Genomic DNA, 9,940 nt, shown 5'->3' on the forward strand with positions numbered 1-9,940 from the left:
TTAATTAAAAAAATTTTTTACACAAAATAAGTTTTTCAAATAAAAGTAAAGAACTCCATTAAACAAAAAATGAGCAAAAATATAATCAAATAATCAACCAGGCGTGAAACTACCGCAAATCAGCATCGATAAATAAATGAAACACAAAACGAACAGAAATTAAAATAAATAACCGAGTCAAACTCAAAACGAGTAGAAATTAACATAAGGTGGGCTCAAAACCCCTATGCCTTCCCAAGGCCAGAAAAAAATTTGCACTTTACTGAAAAAATACAAATGAATGTACATTGTCAGTTTAATATACATATACTGATATTTAGTAATCAAAATGTTAAAATTATTTGATTTATTAGTTATAAAAGTAAAAACATTTATATTTTTGTTTAATGGAGTTCTTTACTTTTCTTTGAAAAACTTATTTTGTGGAAAAAGTGTTTTAAATTAAATAACATTAAGAAGGCCAAATCCCTAAGACTAGGAATAAATAAATAGTAAGAGGTAATAATGGGCAACGAGAAATCGATTAAGTGGAGAGCTTCACTTACCTAGGTAGTATTATTATCAAAAACGGTGGGTGTGGTGAAAATGTTACAAGTAGAATAGCCAAGGGCCAGAGTGTTTTTTTGCTCTTGGAAAAACTTTGAAAGGATAAGAAGATGAGTCTAGGCACAAAGATAAGAATATTTGAAAATACTGGGATGACAGTGGTCAGGTATGGTTCTAAAGTGGAGAGCTAAAAAACCATGTATGACCCCAGATCATAACTAACAACCCTTGTCCTTAGGGTTGGGGGGGGGATTGTCATCCTTAAAGACCGAATTTCCAGAACTTTCAACTACGTTAAACAAAATGGCTATCTGAAAATTTTCATTGGATGTGTTTGGGGAAATGGTGGGCGTGAGAGGGGCGGTAGTCACTCTCCAATCACTTTCAAGTATTAAAAATGGCCCTAGCCCTTTCAATTTCCAATCAAATGAGTTCTTTTGAAGTTTCTGCAACAAAACTTTCAATAAAAATCTTATATGCCCCCAGGGCATAACTTACAACCCTTGCCCTGAGTGCTGGGGGGTGGGGTGTCATTCTCAAAGACCTAATTTCAAAAACTTTCTACTACGTTAAAAAAACTGTGCTATCTGAAAATTTTGATTGGATGTGTTTGGAGGAGTTGTGTACGTAAGAAGGGGGCTAGTTACCCACCAATCACTTTCGACTATTACAAAGGGCACTAGCCCTCTCAATTTCGAATTGAATGAGCCCCTTTTGAAGTTTTACGACAAGTCAATCTATAAAAACCTTATATGCCCCCAGGGCAGAACTTACAAACTTTGAACTTGGGGCTCTGGGGGGTTTGTCATCCTTAAATACATAATTTCTAGAACTTTCAAATTTAACACAAAAATTTCGTTTTTAATGGGCACCAAGAAAAGAAAAACAACACGTAATCTGGCATCAGGCACACGAGTCTATAAAGTATCTTAAATATAAATTAAAATATAAAAGAAATACTAATTTACCAATAATTTTACTATTTTTTTTTGACCCAATTAAAGATAAAGCACACGGATTCAGGTAAAAATGTTTCTCAATCCTCGTAAAGCTCTTTTAAAAGATACAAAACCTACTTATTTAACAATAAAATTTCGTTTTTAATGGGCACCAAGGAAAGAAAAACCACAAAGAATCAGGCAACCGAGTCTCTCAAACCCCGTAAAGCTCTTTTAAAAGATACAAGAACTACTTATTTAACACAAAAACTTCGTTTTTAATGAGCACTAAGTAAAGAAAAACCACACGGAATCAGGCAACCGAGTCTTTCAAACCCCGTAAAACTCTTTTAAAAGATACAATAACTACTTATTTAACATAAAAATTTCGGTTTTTAATGGGCACCAAGTAAAGAAAAACCACACGGAATCAGGCAACCGAGTCTCTCAAACCCCGTAAAGCTCTTTTAAAAGATACAAGAACTACTTATTTAACAAAAAAAAATCGTTTTTAATGAGGACTACGTAAAGAAAAACCACACGGAATCAGGCAACCGAGTCTCTCAAACCCCGTAAAGCTCTTTTAAAAGATACAAGAACTACTTATTTAACACAAAAAATTCGTTTTTAATGAGCACTAAGTAAAGAAAAACCACACGGAATCAGGCAACCGAGTCTCTCAACCCCTGTAAAGCTCTTTTAAAAGATACAAGAACTACTTATTTAACACAAAAAATTCGTTTTTAATGGTCACCAAGTAAATAAAAACCACACGGAATCAGGCAACCGAGTCTCTCAAACCCCCTAAATCTCTTTTAAAAGATACAAGAACTAATTATTTAACAAAAAAAATTTGTTTTTAATGGGCACCAAATAAAGAAAAACCACACGAAATCAGGCAACCGAGTCTCTCAAACCCCGTAAAGCTCTTTTAAAAGATACAAGAACTACTTATTTAACGAAAAAAATTCGGTTTTATTGAGCACTAAGTAAAGAAAAACCACACGGAATCTGGCAACCGAGTCTTTCAAACCCCGAAAACTCTTTTAAAAGATACAAGAACTACTTATTTAACACAAAAATTTCGGTTTTTAATGGGCACCAAGTAAAGAAAAACCACACGGAATCAGGCAACCTAGTCTCTCAAAGCCCGTAAAGCTCTTTTAAAAGATACAAGAACTACTTATTTAACAAAAATAATTAGTTTTTAATGAGCACTAAGTAAAGAAAAACCACACGGAATCAGGCAACAGAGTCTCTCAAACCCAGTAAAGCTCTTTTAAAAGATAAAAGAACTACTTATTTAACAAAAAAAATTCGTTTTTAATGGACACCAAGTAAAGAAAAACCACACGGAATCAAACAACTGAGTCTCTCAAACCCCGTAAAGCTCTTTTAAAAGATACCAGAACTACTTATTTAACACAAAAATTATGTTTTTAATGGGCACCAAATAAAGAAAAACCACACGGAATCAGGCAACCGAGTCTCTCAAACCCCGTAAAGCTCTTTTAAAAGATACAAGAACTACTTATTTAACGAAAAAAATTCGGTTTTATTGAGCACTAAGTAAAGAAAAACCACACAGAATTAGGCAACCGAGTCTCTCAAACCCCGTAAAGCTCTTTTAAAAGATACGAAAACTACGTATTTAACACAAAAATTTCGTTTTTAATGGGCACCAAGTAAAGAAAAACCACACGGAATCAGGCAATCGAGTCTCTCAAACCCCGTAAAGCTCTTTTAAAAGATACAAGAACTAGTTATTTAACCCCAAAATTCGTTTTTAATGGGCACCAAGTAAAGAAAAACCACACGGAATCAGGCAACAGAGTCTCTCAAACCTCGTAAAGCTCTTTTAAAAGACACAAGAATTACGTATTTAAGACAAAAATTTCGTTTTTTATGGACAGCAAATAAATAAAAACCACTCGGAATCTGGCAAACAAGTCTCTAAAACCCCGTAAAGATCTTTTAAAATATACAACAACAACTTATTTAACAAAAAAAAAATTCGTTTTTAATGAGCACTAAGTAAAGAAAAACCACTCGGAATCAGGCAACCGAGTCTCTCAAACCCCGTAAAGCTCTTTTAAAAGATACAAGAACTACTTATTTAACAAAAAAAAATCGTTTTTAATTAGCACTAATTAAAGAAAAACCAAACGGAATTAGGCAACCGAGTCTCTCAAACCCCGTAAAGCTCTTTTAAAAGATACAAGAACTACTTATTTAACAAAAAAAATTCGTTTTTAATGAGCACTAAGTAAAGAAAAACCACACGGAATCAGGCAACCGAGTCTCTCAAACCCCGTACTTTACTTGGTGCCCATTAAAAACGAAATTTTTTTGTTAAATAAGCAGTTCTTGTATCTTTTAAAAGTGCTTTACGGGGTTTGAGAGACTCGTTTGCCTGATTCCGTTTGGTTTTTCTTTACTTGTTACCCATTAAAATCAAAATTTTTGTGTTAAATAAGTAGTTTTCGTATCTTTTAAAAGAGCTTTAAGGGGTTTGAGAGACTCAGTTGCCTGATTCCGTGTGGTTTTTCTTTACTTAGTGCTCATTAAAAACGAAGTGATAATACACAAGTGACGTTTGGACAGTGTTGTCAACTGTCGCCTGATTCCGTGTGTTTTTTTTACTTAGTGCTCATTAAAAACGAATTTTTTTGTTAAATAAGTAGTTCTTCTATCTTTTAAAAGAGCTTTACGGGGTTTGAGAGACTCTGTTGCCAGATTCCGTGTGGTTTTTCTTTATTTGGTGCCCATTAAAAAAGAAATTTTTGTGTTAAATAAGTAGGTCTTGTATCTATTAAAAGAGCTTTACAGGATTTAAGAGACTCTGTTGCCTGATTTCGTGTGGTTTTTATTTACTTGGTGCACATTAAAACGAAATTTTTTTCTTAAATAAATTGTTCGTGTATCTTTTAAAAGAGCTTTATGGGGTTTGAGAGACTTTGCTGCCTAATTCCGTGTGGTTTTTGTTTACTTAGTTCTAATTAAGAACGAATTTTGTTTGTTAAATAAGTATTTACTGTATATTTTAAAAGAGCTTTACGGGGTTTGAGAAACTCAGTTGCCTGATTCCGTGTGGTCTTTCTTTACTTGGTGCCCATTAAAAACGAAATTTTTTTGTTAAATAAGTAGTTTTTGTATCTTTTAAAAGAGCTTTACGGGGTTTGAGAGACTCGGTTGCCTAATTCTGTGTGGTTTTTCTTTACTTAGTGCTCATTAAAACCGAATTTTTTTTCGTTAAATAAGTAGTTTTTGTATCTTTGAAAAGAGCTTTGAGGGGTTTGAGAGACATGGTTGCCTGAGTACTCGTTCTTTTTCTTTATTTGGTGCATAATAAAAACGAAATTTTTGTGTTAGAAAAGTAGGTTTTATATATTTTAAAATAGCATTACTGTGTTTGAGAGAGACTCGGTTGCCTGATTCCATGTTGTTTTTCTTTACTTGCTGCCCATTAAAAACGAATTTTTTTTTGTTAAATAAGTAGTTCTTGTATATTTTAAAGAGCTTTACGGGGTTTGAGAGACTCGGCTGCCTGATTCCGTGTGGTTTTTCTTTACTTAGTGCTCATTAAAAACGAATTTTTTTTTGTTAAATAAGTAGTTCTTGCATCTTTTAAATGAGCTTTACGGGGTTTGAGAGACTCGGTTGCCTAATTCTGTGTAGTTTTTCTTTACGTAGTGCTCATTAAAAACGATTTTTTTTTTGTTAAATAAGTAGTTCTTGTATCTTTTAAAAGAGCTTTACGGGGTTTGAGAGACTCGGTTGCCTGATTCCGTGTGGTTTTTCTTTACTTAGTGCTCATTAAAAACCATTTTTTTTTTTAAATAAGTAGTTCTTGTATCTTTTAAAAGAGCTTTACGGGGTTTGAGAGACTCGGTTTCCTGATTCCGTGTGGTTTTTCTTTACTTGGTGCCCATTAAAAACGAAATTTTTGTGTTAAATAAGTAGTTCTTGTTTCTTTTAAAAGAGCTTTACGGGGTTTGAGAGACTCGGTTGCCTGATTCCGTGTGGTTTTTCTTTACTTGGTGCCCATTAAAAACGAATTTTTTTGTTAAATAAGTTGTTCTTGTATATTTTAAAAGAGCTTTACGGGGTTTGAGAGACTCGGTTGCCTTATTCTGTGTGGTTTTTCTTTACTTGGTGCCCGTTAAAAACGAAATTTTTGTGTTAAATAAGTAGTTTTTGTATCTTTTAAATGAGCTTTACGGGGTTTGAGAGACTCGATTGCCTGATTCCGTGTGGTTTTTATTTACTTGGTGCCCATTAAAAACAAAATTTTTGTGTTAAATAAGTAGTTTTCGTATCTTTTAAAAGAGCTTTAAGGGGTTTGAGAGACTCAGTTGCATGATTCCGTGTGGTTTTTCTTTAGTTAGTGCTCATTAAAACGAAGTGATAATACACAAATGACGTTTGGACAGTGTTGTCAACTGTTGCCTGATTCCGTGTGGTTTTTTTTTACTTAGTGCTCATTAAAAACGAATTTTTTTTGTTAAATAAGTAGTTCTTCTATCTTTTAAAAGAGCTTTACGGGGTTTGAGAGACTCTGTTGCCTGGTTCCGTGTGGTTTTTCTTTATTTGGTGCCCATTAAAAACGAAATTTTTGTGTTAAATAAGTAGTTTTTGTATCTTTTAAAAGAGCTTTACGGGGTTTGAGAGACTCGATTGCCTGATTCCGTGTGGTTTTTCTTTACTTGGTACCCATTAAAAACGAAATTTTTTGTGTTAAATAAGTAGTTTTCGTATCTTTTAAAAGAGCTTTAAGGGGTTTGAGAGACTCAGTTGCCTGATTCCGTGTGGTTTTTCTTTACTTAGTGCTCATTAAAAATGAAGTGATAATACACAAGTGACGGTTGGACAGTGTTGTCAACTGTTGCCTGATTCCGTGTGGTTTTTTTTACTTAGTGCTCATTAAAAACGAATTTTTTTGTTAAATAAGTAGTTCTTCTATCTTTTAAAAGAGCTTTACGGAGTTTGAGAGACTCTGTTGCCTGATTCCGTGTGGTTTTTCTTTATTTGGTGCCCATTAAATATGAAATTTTTGTGTTAAATACGTAGTTCTTGTATCTTTTAAAAGAGCTTTACGGGGTTTGAGAGACTCGGTTGCCTGATTCCGTGTGGTTTTCTTTACTTGGTGCCCATTAAAAACGAAATTTTTTTGTTAAATAAGTACTTCTTGTATCTTTTAAAAGAGCTTTATGGGGTTCGAGAGACTCTGTTGCCTGATTCCGTGTCGTTTTTCTTTACTTCGTGTTCATTAAAAATGATTTTTTTTTGTTAAATAAGTAGTTCTTGTATCTTTTAAAAGAGCTTTACGGGGTTTAAGAGACTCGGTTGCCTAATTCCGTGTGGTTTTTCTTTACTTAGTGCTCATTAAAAACGAATTTTTTTTTGTTAAATAAGTAGTTCTTGTATCTTTTAAAAGAGCTTTACGGGGTTTGAGAAACTCGGTTGCCTGATTCCGTGTGGTCTTTCTTTACTTGGTGCACATTAAAAACGAATTTTTTTTGTTAAATAAGTAGTTTTTGTATGTTTTAAAAGAGCTTTACGGGGTTTGAGAGACTCGGTTGCCTAATTGTGTGTGGTTTTTCTTTACTTAGTGCTCATTAAAACCAAATTTTTTTTCGTTAAATAAGTAGTTCTTGTATCTTTTAAAAGAGCTTTACGGGGTTTAAGAGACTCGGTTGCCTGATTCCGTATGGGTTTTCTTTAATTGGTGCCCATTAAGAGCGAAATTTTTGTGTTAAATAAGTAGTTCTTGTATCTTTTAAAAGAGCTTTACGGGGTTTGAGAGACTCGGTTGCCTGATTCCGTGAGGTTTTTCTTTACTTGGTGCCCATTAAAAACGAATTTTTTTGTGTTAAATAAGTAGTTCTTGTATTTTTTAAAAGAGCTTTACGGGGTTTGAGAGACTTGGTTGCCTGATTCCGTGTGGTTTTTCTTTACTTAGTGCTCATTAAAAACGAATTTTTTTTGTTAAATGAGTAGTTCTTGTATCTTTTAAAAGAGCTTTACGGGGTGTGAGAGACTCTGTTGCATGATTCCGTGTGGTTTTTCTTTAGTTAGTGCTCATTAAAACGAAGTGATAATACACAAATGACGTTTGGACAGTGTTGTCAACTGTTGCCTGATTCCGTGTGGTTTTTTTTACTTAGTGCTCATTAAAAACGAATTTTTTTTGTTAAATAAGTAGTTCTTCTATCTTTTAAAAGATCTTTACGGGGTTTGAGAGACTCTGTTGCCTGATTACGTGTGGTTTTTCTTTACTTGGTGCCCATTAAAAACGAAATTTTTGTGTTAAATAAGTAGTTTTTGTATCTTTTAAAAGAGCTTTAAGGGGTTAGAGATACTCGGTGGCCTGATTCCGTGTGGTTTTTCTTTACTTGGTACCCATTAAAAACGAAATTTTTGTGTTAAATAAGTAGTTTTTGTATCTTTTAAAAGAGCTTTAAGGGGTTTGAGAGACTCAGTTGCCTGATTCCGTGTGGTTTTTCTTTACTTAGTGCTCATTAAAAATGAAGTGATAATACACAAGTGACGATTGGACAGTGTTGTCAACTGTTGCCTGATTCCGTGTGGTTTTTTTTACTTAGTTCTCATTAAAAACGAATTTTTTTGTTAAATAAGTAGTTCTTCTATCTTTTAAAAGAGCTTTACGGGGTTTGAGAGACTCTGTTGCCTGATTCCGTGTGGTTTTTCTTTATTTGGTGCCCATTAAAAACGAAATTTTTGTGTTAAATAAGTAGATCTTTTATCTTTTAAAAGAGCTTTACGGGGTTTGAGAGACTTGGTTGACTGATTCCGTGTTGTTTTTCTTTTCTTGGTGCCCATTAAAAACGCAATTTTTTTGTTAAATAAGCAGTTCTTTTATCTTTAAAATAGCTTTACGGGGTTGGAGAGACTCTGTTGCCTGATTCCGTGTGGTTTTTCTTTTCTTAGTGCTCATTAAAAACAAATTTTTTTGTTAAATAAGTAGTTCTTGTATCTTTTAAAAGAGCTTTACGGGGTTTAAGAGACTCGGTTGCCTAAGTCCGTGTGGTTTTTCTTTACTTAGTGCTCATTAAAAACGAATTTTTTTTTGTTAAATAAGTAGTTCTTGTATCTTTTAAAAGAGCTTTACGGGGTTTGAGAAACTCGGTTGCCTGATTCTGTGTGGTCTTTCTTTACTTGGTGCCCATTAAAAACGAAATTTTTTTGTTAAATAAGTAGTTTTTGTATGTTTTAAAAGAGCTTTACGGGGTTTGAGAGACTCGGTTGCCTAATTGTGTGTGGTTTTTCTTTACTTAGTGCTCATTAAAACCAAATTTTTTTTTCGTTAAATAAGTAGTTCTTGTATCTTTTAAAAGAGCTTTACGGGGTTTGAGAGACTCGGTTGCCTGATTCCGTGTGGGTTTTCTTTATTTGGTGCCCATTAAAATCTAAATTTTTGTGTTAAATAAGTAGTTCTTGTATCTTTTAAAAGAGCTTTACGGGGTTTGAGAGACTCGGTTGCCTGATTCCGTGTGGTTTTTCTTTACTTGGTGCCCATTAAAAACGAATTTTTTGTGTTAAATAAGTAGTTCTTGTATTTTTTAAAAGAGCTTTACGGGGTTTGAGAGACTAGGTTGCCTGATTCCGTGTGGTTTTTCTTTACTTAGTGCTCATTAAAAACGAATTTTTTTTGTTAAATGAGTAGTTCTTGTATCTTTTAAAAGAGCTTTACGGGGTGTGAGAGACTTGGTTGCCTAATTCCGTGTAGTTTTTCTTTACGTAGTGCTCATTAAAAACGATTTTTTTTTTGTTAAATAAGTAATTCTTGTATCTTTTAAAAGAGCTTTACGGGGTTTGAGAGACTCGGGTGCCTGATTCCGTTTGGTTTTTCTTTACTTAGTGCTCATTAAAAAAGAATTTTTTTTGTTAAATAAGTAGTTCTTGGATCTTTTAAAAGAGCTTTACGGGGTTTGAGAGACTTTGTTGCCTGATTCCGTGTGGTTTTTCTTTACTTGGTGCCCATTAAAAACAAAATTTTTTGTGCTAAATAAGTAGTTCTTGTATCTTTTAAAAAGAGCTTTACGGGGTTTGAGAGACTCGGTTGCCTGATTCCGTGTGGTTTTTCTTTACTTGGTGCCCATTAAAAACGAATTTTTTTGTTAAATAAGTTGTTCTTGTATCTTTTAAAAGAGCTTTACGGGGTTTGAGAGACTCGGTTGCCTGATTCCGTGTGGTTTTTCTTTACTTAGTGCTCATTAAAAACGAATTTTTTTTGTTAAATAAGTAGTTCTTGCGTCTTTTAAATGAGCTTTACGGGGTTTGAGAGACTCGGTTGCCTAATTCTGTGTAGTTTTTCTTTACGTAGTGCTCATTAAAAACGATTTTTTTTTGTTAAATAAGTAGTTCTTGTATCTTTTAAAAGAGCTTTACGGGGTTTGAGAGACTCGGTTGCCTGATTCCATTTGGTTTTTCTT

The sequence above is a fragment of the Artemia sp. Qi Xiang Cuo genome, chromosome 1 (assembly GCF_049724085.1).
Source record: "Artemia sp. Qi Xiang Cuo chromosome 1, ASM4972408v1, whole genome shotgun sequence".
Taxonomy (NCBI): Eukaryota; Metazoa; Arthropoda; class Branchiopoda; order Anostraca; family Artemiidae; genus Artemia; species Artemia sp. Qi Xiang Cuo.